This window comes from Tympanuchus pallidicinctus, unplaced genomic scaffold, assembly GCF_026119805.1.
Source record: "Tympanuchus pallidicinctus isolate F22 unplaced genomic scaffold, pur_lepc_1.0 scaffold16, whole genome shotgun sequence".
Taxonomy (NCBI): Eukaryota; Metazoa; Chordata; class Aves; order Galliformes; family Phasianidae; genus Tympanuchus; species Tympanuchus pallidicinctus.
In genome coordinates, this window is record NW_026294679.1 from 27,819,451 (window position 1) to 27,833,555 (window position 14,105).

The 14,105-nt window shown below is 41.4% G+C and overlaps 1 protein-coding gene and 1 long non-coding RNA gene across 4 annotated transcripts in view; one reads left to right on the top strand and one right to left on the bottom strand.

The window, feature by feature from the left end:
• Window positions 1-243: 243 nt before the first annotated feature.
• On the bottom strand, window positions 244-6,590 carry LOC128078092 (uncharacterized). Its single transcript, XR_008205294.1, has 3 exons — window positions 6,388-6,590; window positions 1,951-2,125; window positions 244-1,220 (listed from the first exon to the last, which is right to left on the bottom strand). It is a non-coding gene; the product is annotated as an uncharacterized LOC128078092 (long non-coding RNA).
• A 149-nt stretch (window positions 6,591-6,739) lies between these two features.
• Window positions 6,740-14,105, top strand: part of CCSER2 (coiled-coil serine rich protein 2) — a 70,935-nt gene continuing 63,569 nt past the window's right edge. Inside the window, exon 1 of one of the 3 annotated variants that reach the window (XM_052677972.1) lies at window positions 6,740-6,838. The gene's annotated coding sequence lies outside the window, so the exon portion shown is untranslated. Of the gene's footprint in view, window positions 6,839-7,279; window positions 7,444-14,105 lie in introns of those variants that run through there. The other 2 variants (XM_052677973.1, XM_052677971.1) reach the window with 2 other exon arrangements.

Below are 14,105 nucleotides of genomic sequence, written 5' to 3' on the forward strand. Positions count from 1 at the left end.
TAGTTCTGCAGTTGGCCTGCATTGTCAATAGAGGTTTCCTTTAGCTTGTCTGTGTTGTCCTCTTTTCTGCATCTCCAAGAATTACATGCACCTCAGTCATACCTGTTCTTAACCACCAGCATTTAGATGAATATCTCCCAATATTTCTTATTTTACTCCAGTTACTATTACAGCTTTCTTACATTCAGAGTATTGGATTTTATGTTCTTCCTCTATGCCATTTTGGTAGGGTTTCATCCTGGGTGTTGGTTCAGTCATAAACACACAGATTTGAGGTGAGGATCTGCTGATTCCAGATCTTTGCCACTGGCTTTTCAGTTTGACCCTTGCACCTTGTATACCCCAGTTTATGTGAAATGAATTAGAACTAGCCTTACCTCTGCTAACATGTATTCCAGGGATGCACTCATGCTTGCAGAGCTCTAGGAGTTCCCTGATTTTAAATGATTTAAAGGAGAAAGTATTTTTCATAGCTATTTTTATAGTAAGGCAGGAAGGGCAGCAGTTTTATTCACTATTTTGCACAAAACTTTTGGTCTGTAAGAGTTTTCTAATCGATTTTTCACAATGTGGACCAAAGACATATTTTTAGCCATTAAAATGCCAGTCATGCTGTTTAGAATTTGTCCTTGAGCCTTGTGACAGACATCTGAAGCACAGCCACTATTATTTATTGCATGCATTTCTAAAATAGTTCAGTCTTTTTCCAGCTTGCTGCTATCTACAGTTAATAATTATTAACTCAGAGAAAAACACCTTCAGCATCTCCAGGTTTAAAAGTACAGCAGAACCTTGCTAAATGTCTTACTAGATAAATCAGCTATTGAATCTCTGGCGCCAGTGTTTCTGGCAAAATCTCTTGGGATGATGGCTTCAGAAGTCCATGAATCAAGGGAAGGCACCTGCTTACAAGAATAACATTTCTTCTGTTTTGCATTTGTGAGAATCCAGCTTTCTCACTTGACAGGAAAGCAAGTGGCCAACACGCACTGCAGCCAAAATGTTTGACTTTCACAGCGGTTTCCAAAAGATTCAGTGGTAAGGAAGGACCCTGGAGACAGTGACAGCATGTCCTTCAGCTGATACTGAGGTGAACCAACCAATTCCTTCTGAAGGAACAGTCAAGAGCAACGTGTATAAATTGCATCTCCAACAGGCCGAGGTTGCTAGTTAAGAATCATCTAAATGGCCACTTACATTCTCCAGATGATTGCCAACGCCTAAAGAAAAAGGAAAGGAAAGAAGCACAGGAGAGAAAAAAAAAAGCCTTATAAGACAAAACATTTCTGATGTGACATTTCATGATTTTTCCAAATGATTCTGAGTATACAGTGTTGCTGTACGTAATGTTCCTGTGGAGCGCTGAGACATTCAGTTAATTATTGAGCTGTACTGGGTAGGTTGGTCACACAAATTTAGATAAGGTCAGCTCTTTTCTCGGAGCACATGTTACTGCCACGTGCACACAAAAAAGGAAAAGCAATTGCATTTTTTAATCTGCATCTTTGAGCTCTTTATTTTCGTTGCCAGTTAATACTAAAAATGTAATCTAGTCACTGAAAAAATGGAATTTCAGCTTTCATTTTTTATCTTTGGATGCTTTCACATGTTCTGACAAGAAAGATTAGGGTCAAATACATATAGGGAATAAAATTGTTTCTGAAATCCTGAAATGTATTTTGAAACTGCTGTTTGCTATTGGAACAGTCTGCTTCTTTTTTGTTTCTGTTTGTTTGCTTTTTTAATGCCTCACAGTTAATTGAAACTAATGGCTTTCATATGAAAATTTAATATAATTGAGGAAATATTCATGGAAACAGTAACACTGTATTTAATTCCTTTCTGCAGTCTGCTTCAGCTATGAATCTGGACTCACAAACTGGACGGCTCTTAGAAGGATCCTCTCTTGGATGAAATAAATGAGAATTAATACTTTCCATTATTATGTACCTTTTCATAGGGTTGCCCAGTTGGTGGGAATTTTCCTTAAGAAAGGAAGGGAGATTATTCTGCAGATCTGTCACTGCACCATCAGCTTCCTTTTGTCATTTCTAAGCATTTTCTGAACGTGGCTCAGAAGGCTCATTTTTGTTTTCATCTGCTGAGTGATGCTGATGATCTCTCCCTGTGGATGAATGTTAAGATGAATGCTGTCAAATGAAAACAGATAGATACATTTGATGCTCTTATATTTGTATTCTTTTGCTGTTTGCTTTCTTGCTTTTTACATTTGATTTCTTAATATGTGTAACTCCATTGCTATCTTATTCACTCCAAAATTTACCAAGATTATAATTTATCAATATTGATCAGCTTAGGAAAAGCAGACATACAAAACAGAGGGAGCCAACAAACAGGAGGGGAATCAACTCTTTGAAAAGGTTGATAACTGCAGGACAAGGGGAAATGGTTTTAAGTTGAGGGAGGGGAGATTTAGGTTGGATGTCATGGAGATGTTCTTTATTGTGAGAGTGATGAGGTGCTGGAACAGGCTGCCCAGAGAGGCTGTGGATGCCCCGTCCCTGGAGGTGTTCAAGGCCAGGCTGGATGGGGCCCTGGGCAGCCTGGTCTGGTATTAAATGGGGAGGTTGGTGGCCCTGCCTGTGGCAGGGAGGTTAGAGATTCATGATCCTTGAGGTCCCCTCCAACCCTGGCCATTCAGTGATTCTGTGAGATTTCATTGAATTCCAGCCCGTTATTCTGCTACATTTGGATGGAGTTATTAGAAACAGTCTGAGTTATTTTTTCTATTTTGTCATGTTTTCATAGATTGGGTTAAAAGAAATCTCAAACACACTAGATAAATTTCCATAATAATGTCAGTACTGGAAAGATATTTTTGGATTCTGAGATTATTAGTCAACATTTCAGTAACAAACTGTGGTGAAAATGTTTCTCCAGCCTGATTTAGAATAATTTTTATTTATACAAAGTGATATAATTTCCATACCTATAAATCAAGCTGAAAGAAAATTTTTTTACCCATGTGTCAGGAGCCTCAAAATTCCTACTGACTCAGAGGAAATGTTAGACATTTGTATTCCTTGGGGCATTCAGGCTATGTGCATACCAACTAAGCTGGAATTAAAAATAAGCTATATCAGACTTAAATGAAATATATGCTAATTTGTTTTAACAGTTAGATACTGAGGGAAACATATTTTAAAAGAAATGAAATACTGCATAGTTGGATTTTAGGCACGTATGATATAATTTTATTTGCTACCTAGAAATGCTTTTGCATACTGTGGAAACACGGCTACTGAGGACGTGCAGAGAAAAAGGCAGTATTTTACAAAGTAGTTTTAATTAGACTGATGAAGTAGTTTAACTAGTCTGTTACAGCTAAGCAGGTCTAAATCACTTAGACTGATGTGGTGTTTTGAAGCATTATGGCTGGACAGCTCTTAGAAGAAAGGGCAACAGCAGTGGCATGGTGTAAGGATTGCCCCAGAAAGGTTTTAACTCAGTTCTCACTGAACTGGTCCAGGCAAATTCTTCAACAGCACTGCCCCAGCAGAGAAATGATAACATCAAGCACATGATAAAAACATAAATATGGGAACTTTGTCTTAGGAAGTCCAAGGCAAACCTCTGAGCCAAGTACCTAAATAACAATGTGGCTGCGTGACTGATAACGGACAGTTCTTTTTTAAATGTTATCCTGTGCATGGATTTAGAAAGCAGTAGGTAGCAGTAATGTCTGAAAGCGTGTCTAATGCTCAGCACTTCATTTCAGTACAGCTGGATTCTCTTTCAACCAAGTATGAAAAATACAGGACGGAAGTGCAGCTCGGCTATCACATATCTCAGCAGTGAGCTTCTGCTCATTTCTGTTTTCCCACATGTACGCAAAAGAAGATGCAGTGATGGTGAACTGGTAAAGACCTCAGCTTGCAACCAGCAGAATTTCCTACTGAAATTATTAAATTATACATATATATACATATATAGTAATTACTAAGTTTATGTAATATGAAATTAAATATATAATTATTGAATTTATCATACAATTATTTGTTATACAAAACTGTGTTTTTTGTGGACCTAATGCACAGAAATAGTAAACACACATATATGAGCACAGTCATGCAGATACTTCTGTATATGACATTTGCCCATTGTTTTCTGTCTTCATTATTTCAGAAAACAAGTTAATCAACTTTTCGAACTTGTTCTAATACATATTTCTAAGGTACTATGAAAATTAAGTTATTTACATGGTTTACAAAAGTACAAGTTGAAAAGGCAAGAGATCCCCTCCAACCTAAGCCTCTATCACTTTATGATTTTGTTTCTTTGACTCAGAGAACCCTGCCAGCCTCAGCTGTGCTGTGACTCTATGAAAACCATGTAAATGGCTTTATTTTAGCTAGGACAAATTGAGGGATAGTATTATTACTTAGTAATGAGGTAGTGTACAGCAAGTCAGCTGAAGATGAAGGAACCAGCAAGATTATGGCTGGATACTCTCAAAATACTTGCTTATTACAGGGAAAACTAGGCCTTCCTACTGCTCCCTGCATTTGCCGAAACCTGAACAAACCAATGGGAACATCCATCTTTGGATAACAAGTCCCTGATCTGCAAACTGATGGAGGGTGGCACAGTAACTGTGCAAATGGCACACTCTACTCATCCAGCTCTCACACTCTTCTCCGTGTGTTCTTCACATCTATTGCCACGTCTGTGGTTTTTGGAAGTAGCAGCACAGTTCTGCACCACGTGAAGCGGATGAATGAGCTTCTAGTCCATCTCCCAGGACAATAACATCACTTTAAATCAATTGAACAGAAAGTCCTCAAGATGAAGACACATCAAATATTAAACTGATATGGAAAGATAGCGCACTTGATCATGGCTAGATCTTAGTCTGTAGTCTGACAGTAGGACTCTCAAGACTGTCCTTTTACTTCAGCAGTCAGAAGCTCAAGTACAAGTAATGTGTCCCCTTCTGAAGTTATTCGAAACAGCTATGAGTTTTGCATCTTAATTATGAAGCTCTAAAAGCACTGTGGCAATTTGTTAAATGTCTGAACACATAGTAGATGTTCTCAAGTCTACCCTGAATTATCTCTAGGCTATTCTTCTTTTATATATATATAGATAGATAGATATTAATTTAGAGTTTGCCTTCATAATAATTTTTGAATAGTAGGAGTTAACAAGGTGATTCTACCACCATTTCCAGGTCAGCAGACAGTGTATGTGCTCTCCTGTGCTGCTACAAGTGTTCCTGGTCCTCTGATCTGGCAGAAAAGCATGATGATAGGGAACAATTTGTTCCTTAATCAGTTTCACCTAGAGCTACACCACTGAGGCTCCACAATTGTTTTCTGAGCAGGTATTTACAGTGCTGAGGATGAAGACATTACTTGCCAGGGCCTGAGAAAGGCAGTGGGAATTTAAGAATACTCTGGTCAGTCTGTGATATAATTTATCTTAATTTTGGGAAGGAAATTGAGAAGTTGAAGGAAATTTCAGTGGGAACAGTAAAGTCATTCTGTACAAAGTAGGAACAAGTCAAATCTGTGCTAATGCTGTTGATGTTTACATCATAGCTCAGAAGCTGAGAATGACTGAAAGAGGATGACTGTGCGGTTAAAGCAAGGCCGCCTGACTCAGGAAATCTGAGCTCATTTCCTGGCTTTGCTATCTCTTCAGCTTTGCGCAAGAGATTTTATCTCTCCACTTATGATTTCTTTTTCTTCCTGTACCATCGGGGAACAATTATGCTCCAAATTGTTCTAAGAATAAATCCATTAATGTGATGGGTACATTCAAGTTCAGGCTAAAAGACATACAAAAGCTTTGGCTGGTGTTTCTTATTTTTAAGAAGGCCTTTACGCTGCCTATGGGGCAGATGTACTGGAGTTCTCAGCCCATGTGTGCAAAGGTGCTGGTGGGGCTGACACTGCCAGGAAGGCTCACCCAGGGCAGCGTGCCTGACTGCTAGGAGGAGGCTGTACCAAATGATGCTTATCAGCAACAGGGCTTTTTTTCTTCCACATGAGCACAGCTTGAAGTTACCGCATGGCCCTCCTCTTCTGGGAGGGCTGCAAAGCAGGTGTACAAGGGTTAAGAAATTATGCTAAATTTCAGCCAAAACAGAGAAATGAAACTTTGAAGATCTGAAGCTCAAGCACAGAAATGCAGATGCTGAAACAAAAATCCCCAAACAGGAAAGAAGCAGAAACATGTGCCCCAAATAAAGGCATGGGTATCAACAGAGCCACTACAGTCACCGAAGCAAGCGTAAGGAGCCCCAGGGAAAGAACAGTGTAGAAGCTTTGATTGTTGATTGTTGTTGAAGCTTTGAGCTGTTGGTGGGACATCAGGCCAGGAGACGCCACCAGCAGTGCAACAAGAAGAAAGGCCTGGCCCCACCTGGCTGGCAGCACTGCTTCGGGCTCTTCATGCAGCGGGCACATCTGAGCGCTCTGCGTGCCTCCCTCACAGCTGGGATACCTGCAGGCCTATCTGCCTACGCTGTAACACACAGCCCGTTATTCCGCCCTGCTAACGGCCACCTCAGGGCAGACGTGCAGCCCCCCCAGGAGAGAGAGCGAAGGTCAGACCGCTCACACCACCTCCTGACGGCCGCGGGGAGGGCAAGCCGCGCTCCGCCCGCCGTGACGCCGGGGTGGGGCGGGGGACGCGGAAGGGAGGCGGCAGGCATGCGCGGCGGGGCCGAGCGCTCTGCCACTGCCTCCCGGGCCATCCGGGCGGGGCGGCGCGGCGCGGGGCGGGGCGCGCGGCGGCCGCTACCTGAGCGCGCGGCGAGGCGCGGCGCGGCTTGAGGAGGGGGCGGCGGCTCCGGCCTGTGCCCGGCACGGCGGTGAGTGCCGCTGCGCTGCTGAGCGTCCCTCAGCCGGCGGCAGCGGGGGGTGGCGGGAGGGGGCCGTGGCATCTCCGGCCCCGCAGGCCGTGCGGCCGGAGAGAGGGGAGGGGCGCTGAGGGCTCTGCCTACCGGCTCGGCTCCCGCGGGCACGGCCGCGCCCCGGGGCATGCTGCGTGCCGGCGGGGCTCTGCTAGCCGCCAGCCCTACCCCAGGTGTGCGCGGGGCCATGTGGGCGGCGGGCGAGCGGGCCGGCCCCGTTCGGCCCGCGGTGTCGGCTTCAGTCGGGCGTATTTGCGGGCTGCGAGGAAAGCGCTGGGATGTTATTTTCCGTGATGTATTTCAGCTATGCTGCGGCTCAGATTTTCCTTGCACCGTCCGGAGCGCGTTAGGCGCGTCGCAGCGATTTCTGCGCTGTGACACGGCTTTGCTTTGCATCGCGCGCGGCACGGCGCCGCTGCCCGCGCTTTGACGCGCCGTGAGCCGCCGGCAGCAGCAGCACTCGGCTCGCGGCGCTCCGGCCTGCTCGGCTGCGGCTGCACCGCGCACGCTGCGCGGCAGCTCCCTGCTGTAGCGGCGCGGGGGGAGCCGGGCAGCGGTCTGAGGTAAGAACGGGAGCTGTGGTACGACGGCTTGGGGAGCAATCGGTGATTACTAGGGGTGGCGATTCCCGTTCTTAGAGGGTTTGTTTCCGTTGTACGTGGGCCTCTAGGCTTGGTTTAGTGCAGAGCAGGAAGTTCTGTCGTTATCACGGTGTTAGAAACAGAACGAGATGATGTCCGACGTCCTCTTTGTAGTGCTTTTGTGATGGGGAACGCTTGAGGCATTTCTTGCAAGTTGGAATATATGTTTTCTGAAGGGGTGAAGAAGTGCTTCATCATGTTAGTGTGACGCAGTGAGTATTTAATCTTGTGCAGTCGCACTGAATGGAACTGAATGGCTTCTCAAGTATCTGGCTCACATAGCCATAAACCGTATGGGCCCATTTAGGATTCAATACTTCCAAGCTGAAGAGGTGTCACCAAGCAGATGTTAACCTAGGATCCGTGTCAACATACAGTTTGCAGCAGCTAAACTGTGAGTTTGATCTTTGTTCACAGCTAGCACCTTTCAGAATAATAGTCTCTATGTTTGGGCTCCAGAAATGGCTGAGTAGTGTCTTTAATCATAAGACTGCTTTAAAGAATAGAAATACTTGGGATTTTGGAGATTTCCACAGTTACTTTTTGTGCATTATGATACCTCGTATTTCTGACTTTAATTATTAGTATGTATGACTATATGAAACGTGAATAATAATGACCACAACTAACATGATGATCTCAATTAACATAGTGTTATACTAACAAGTAATCCTGTTTAATGGAACTGCTCGTGTAAAAGCTTGCTGGAGTAAAACCTATTAGTTTTGGACCTGATCATCCTTTAAGATGGATTGGTTGTTTGGAATAAACCATTTGCAAAGAAGAGTTGGCACAGGCTTTTCTCAATGTAAAGCCATGGCACCTTCAGTCTTCAAATGAACTTTGCTTGTGTGCAGTTTCTGAAAGAATGCAGGTCTGTGGAAATGAAGGAGACAAAAGGGAGTGAAAGGTTACAGTTACAGGTGTGGTTGTGTTGTTTTCTTTTTGCCACTGTTGCAAATTGTAAACAGCAGTGCCATCCCTTAATTAGAAGCTTTCAAGAAGGATTAAATTATTTGCCAACAAGGATGCTAACAAGATGAAAATACTAATGGTGGTTGTGATAATTAGGTTTAAAATCCTGTATTGTGATTCAACTGAAGCGATACAAAGGCTTATGTAAATCTCTGTGTAAATGCGTGTATGTTAAAGTAAGATCGAAACAGCGTTAAACTAATCATTCCGAAGGTGAAGCTGAGCTAGTCAGTGTGGGTCTCTGTATTTCTTCCTACTTCTGGGACGCATATTGAAGCTTGCTTCTGAACTTCTATCAAGTTAGATGCAGTTTTGAGGATGTTCTGAGCATACTGTACTATTCTCAGTCTAAAGCAGCTTGATTCCCAGAGCCTTAGAGATCTGGATTTTACTTTCTAGCTACTTTCCCTCTGTTCTAAAGGGGAGGACTTAGCTGGAACACTTCTGTTGACTGTATTGTATAGTGAGACAGGACTGCTGGGACTGGGGAGTGTTTTTCTTTGATTATATGGGGAACTTGTGACACGAGGTCTCAGTGAAATGCCTTTTTCACAGTACAGTTTGTTGGGATTTTCGTGAGCTCTTAGTCTCTGTGATGATTTGAGGTAGTGATCTGCAGAGTACATTTTAATGGGTTTGATTGAAGAGGAAGTATGGTTACTGTTGGCAGTGCTTGCTCTGCTTGGAGTGCCTAGTTTTTTAGCCAGAGGAAGACAACTCTTTTACTTTTATGTGGTGGTTGAACAAGTTTGGGGTCTGGAAGAACCCTTAAATTGCAAACAATTTCTGAATTGCAAAAGAACTCCTATGTTTTAAGCTTCATTGGCTCAGATTGCTTGTGACAGCATAAGTTAAGTTTAACATCATGGGAGAATGTCCTGAATATCCTGGGTTCTCTTGGCTCAGAAATAATGTGTGTGGTTTGGGCTCTGTATAGATACAAAGATTCTCAATAGTCTATGAATTTGTGTGATACTTAGTTTCAATTTGTGAATCATATTAATCATAGGAACACAATAAGAAGAACTTTATATAGTTATACTATTACATAGTTAATCAATATTTTTGATGAGTGCTTGCTCCCAGCTAATATGCATCTCACCAAGGCAAATTTGCATAGGTTTAAGCTTGGGAGGCCAAAGGTGCTGTTGTTAGTAGCAGGAGATGTGAGGAAAGGAGCATTCGTCAGTCAGGAAACAGATGATAATTAAAAAAAAGCACAAAACAATGCCTCAATCTCATGTAAATCTTGCAGTTGTGAATGTGCTCTGAGATGGTTTGTATAAAAATAGCGCTGTACCACAGATGAATTGAGGCGTTGAGTAAACAAAACTAATCACGTGTCCCCACGCCCTATAAGTTCAAGTAAAATGTGAGTACAGGTGACATCTCTGCAAATTAGTAAGCTGATATGGGAGAAATGGCTGCTTTGGTCAAGCTGTCAGTATTCATGTTGAGTTATTTATGTTCCGCATGTCTACTTCATTCAGTTTGTTAGAGAAACAGTTTTACTTTTCGGTTCTGATTGGATGAAAGTATAACAAGTATCTGCAGCTTCTTCGTGTTTAAAAGCTGACCTTGATGGGAACATTCAAATCTGTGTATTGTAAAATCAGTAAGAAAATGTGCAAATACTTACAGAAGGCTGTTAGTTAGCCTGTGGCTAAAAATATGTTATTTTTTAATTCTTTAGCAGACTTGCTAAGTTGTTTGTTCTGGAATATTTTTCGGAGTTTGTTTTTGAGGTGGGGAGCTGATTTGGAGCTTCTGTCTATGATGTGATTACTACAACTGCTCAGCACTAATGAAATTCCAGCGGCGCTTTGAAAATCACTTTGGTTTAGAAATTAGCAGGTTTCAACTGAAAGCTATGCAGCTGATATGGCTGCAGCATTTTTGATTAAGCATGGATTTTGAAGAGAAGTCAAATAAATACGATAGCAGAAAATGCAAGCAGTCTACTATCATCTTGGAAGAACATACGAAACAAATGGATCCTCTTAACTGGTTTGTTTGGTGATAATGAGGGCAGAAGTCAGTGGCCAGTTCTTGTAATGTAGGGTTTTTTATTTATTTATTTATTTTACAGTAGTGTTGGACTGGAGTATGTATGAAGATTCCTGTAGTTTCAAGTAACCTGGGTAGCAGCGTAGTCATAGTCCCCTCTGCACGAGCTGTATGTTGGCATATTTAAGTCTTCAGAGAAAGTATTTTGGTAGGAGAAGTGTAAAAGGATGGTTAGAGGAGGTTTGATGACCTTTCAGGATTTCCAGCCTTGGAAGAGGGACCACTTCTTGTAAAGACACAAAAATCAAGTCTCTTAAAGGAAGGACAAATATGACCCTGCCTGTTTGCAGTATCCTCCTATATGAGAAGTAAGCTCTGTCAAATTAACCTTTCTAAGAGTTAGCAGCAGTGCTCAGGAACTCTAAAGGCAGTCATAGATAGAATAAGGTTGGAGGCTCGAGGACAGGTTGGGCAGGATTGTGGAGGAGAGATCTGCAGAGAGTTCTGAATCTAAATATATCAAATTCAACAAATCCTATGAACTAGAAATAGTTGAAGTCATATTATTTGCTTGCTCTGTTCTTCTTTTTCCTGGTGCATTGTTTTGAGACTAACATGGGAGACAGTATTTTCTTATTCATGGTCTTTAAAATAAGTTTAACTGCTGGAACTGGATGGATGAGCTGGAGAATTGAAACTAGAGCTCTGAATTGCTGGGATCCAAACCCAGAGAAATACAAGCGTTTGTTTACTATTTCAAGCTCTCACAGTTTGCTTTCTTTCATGAGAGAAGTTTTAAAGATTTCCTCTGTTGTTCCCATATTTAGTGTTGTGTTGTTGTTGTTTTTTTTTTTTTTAATGCAGTAGTGTCTGATTTAGGAATATGTATCTGTTTCTAAAAGTCTGTAGCCACAGTTTGATACTTTGTTTTTTCGAGGCCATGATCTTCAGATAAAAACTAGATTAGTTTAAAATAGCATTGGCAGCTAGAAGAAATGAAATTAATAGAATTTTCATCTATCTGGCTGCTGTTTTACCTTATGTAGTCTTGTTCACTTTTCATCCCTGAACCTCAGGCTTATCTCAGTCTATATATAGTATCATTATAATGACTATAAACTGCATGTAGTCTCAAGTATCTATACATGTTATTCAGCTTAACCTCTAACAAGCGGGCTTATTTAAATACCAATAGGAGGAAGAACATGCATCAGTTGGGAGGAGGGAAAGGCTTATGTATTGATGGTAAGTAGAGCTTAGTTAGGAGGTTGAAACTGATGGGAACTGTTGACTTAAGATAGGTACATGGGCAAAGTGCTCAGGTACGGTTGATGCTGGTATTGATGCAGGGCCTCCATTGTATAATAAATTAAAAATATATTAAGCAGTATCAGTTTGTACAATCAAATAGGGCTTTAGCTTAAGACGATTCAGTGTCCTTATTTGGTGTAGTTTCATCACATAAATGAGTGAATTAGAAGAGGAGAATAGGCAAGGTGGCTGTTTCTATTTGTAATCAGTTACAGTCAAAGTTTTTACCAGCTTGCCTGTTATCAGCAGGGGGAAAGCCTTCCTCGGGTAGCATTACTAAACAAGTAGCAGAGAAGTTTGATGTGAAGCAGATTCTTCAGTTTGATACTGAGGCAATGGTGGAAAAAAATCTCTCATAGCAGAGTTGGAGGAAAGAGTGGCTGTGTTTGATTCATTGGGTGATGGGATAGTTCTGATGCAGAAGTGATGCTCCTCTTCATGAGTGTAACTTTTTGCTTAAATCAATATGCTTATTAATATATGTGTTTAGGACATCAATTATTTGATGTTGGAAAAAATCACCAAGTCTTTGAGAGTAAACATTTTGCTTCTAGAAACCTTTTATTCTGGACTGTGGGCTCTGTTTGGCATTGCTCAGTCAATCTTAACTACAGAATAAAACTTGATTAGCCTTTATGACATAATCAGTGATAATAGCTTAAATCTTTTTTGAAATGCAGTTCTGTCTTTCATTCACACCCCCTCACCTTATGATTACCTTCCAGGATAGAGGTCTTTCCAAATACAAGGAAGTGTTAAGACAGCATAAAAGAGTGACTTAGATAGAGGTGTGTTTTGTGGTTGCGGTGCTGCTTACATAATGGGATGGCCTAACTTTTTGTAGCAGTAGGGCTTTTGTCTTTAGGTTCCAGGGCATTCTATCTGTATGGCAGACAGATGGTGCATATCTCTTCATAGCTTGCTTTTCTCCCTTGTGTTTATTGTCCTTGCAAATTTGGTATCAATTTGAACTGAGTAATGTCATTAATGAATTGAGACAAATAAAGACCCTTTATATCTGTACATCAAAACACGTATTGTTTTCAAAATCCTTGTTGAAATGTAAGCTGCCCTGCTTAAGAAGTGTGATCTACATGACTCATTCACAAGGGCTGAGTCTGTTGTGGAGGTTCTGTTCACGAAGTCTATTTCTTGGTATGTGACAAAGTAATCAGTGTATTTTAATTCCTTCTAGCATGAGTGTTTTTCCATTGCAGTTAGGTGTACCAGTCATGAGTGACGAATGTTTGAAAGAATACCTAAACTCATTGAAAACCTTACATCAGTCTGTCTAAGCCATCTGTAGTTCTTACCGAAGGAGTTGCTAAGAATTTTGACAAAACAAGTTAGCTTACAATGATGTTTCACCTCTGCTGTGAGTGGAGGAGTAGAGCTTACAAAGCAGGGGAGCTGATTACTCTGTGTTGACGCATCGCGTAGCTGGCAGCTTCAGAGCAGTGTTGTGCCTCTGCAGCACTTGGTTCTGGTTGCTCAGTGGCCCCTGCCCCTGAGAGCACTCTGCCAGCCACCAGTGTAGAAAAAGGCTAATCTCACTGGATTTCACTTCTCAGTTATGAATGAACTGTAGTAACTTGTATTCTTCCATTCAAAAAGAACATTAAAATGGAATTGGAGTGAAATGCGTTAATTTTGGATCTATTTCTTCTATTCTTGTTCGGACCCTGAAATGTTTTTGGGAGTAGAACATTCTCCTTTCTCAGTTTCACCTTTAGTATTTTTGTCCTGAAGCTGCTCCTGAGCTTCTAGACCTTCCCTGCCCTTCACCTCAGTAGTCATTTGTGTAAGACTGCTGAAAATCAGCACAGAATTACCTCTTTGAGAAACCCCACCAAGTTCTTCCTTTTAATTGAAACTTGATTTTTTTTTTCTATTTCAAGTTCTAAAGGTCATATGATAATGCAAATCCTAGTTTGGTCTTTTTTTATTACAATGTTTTTTTTTTATTTTTGAGAATGTTTAATTTCTGTTTTCCTATTATGCAAAGCACAGGTGGGCAGAATAATACAAACTAAACATTGCTGGCCAAATACCAATTAGCATCCCCTCTTCCCCTTCCCTTGAGGTGCCTGATGTTCAATGTCGGTAGCATTAATAACAGTGAGTTGTGTGTGTGGCTCTGAGGGATGTGAATGGAGTTCTTTGATTCTGTAAGTATTCTAGTAGCTTTATCCTACAAAAGCAGAGCAGCATTTTTCTGTTTCCTTTACTCTTTAATCTGGTAAGATTTTATGTCCTCTAGCCATACTAAATGTTAAGAAACAGTATTCTAA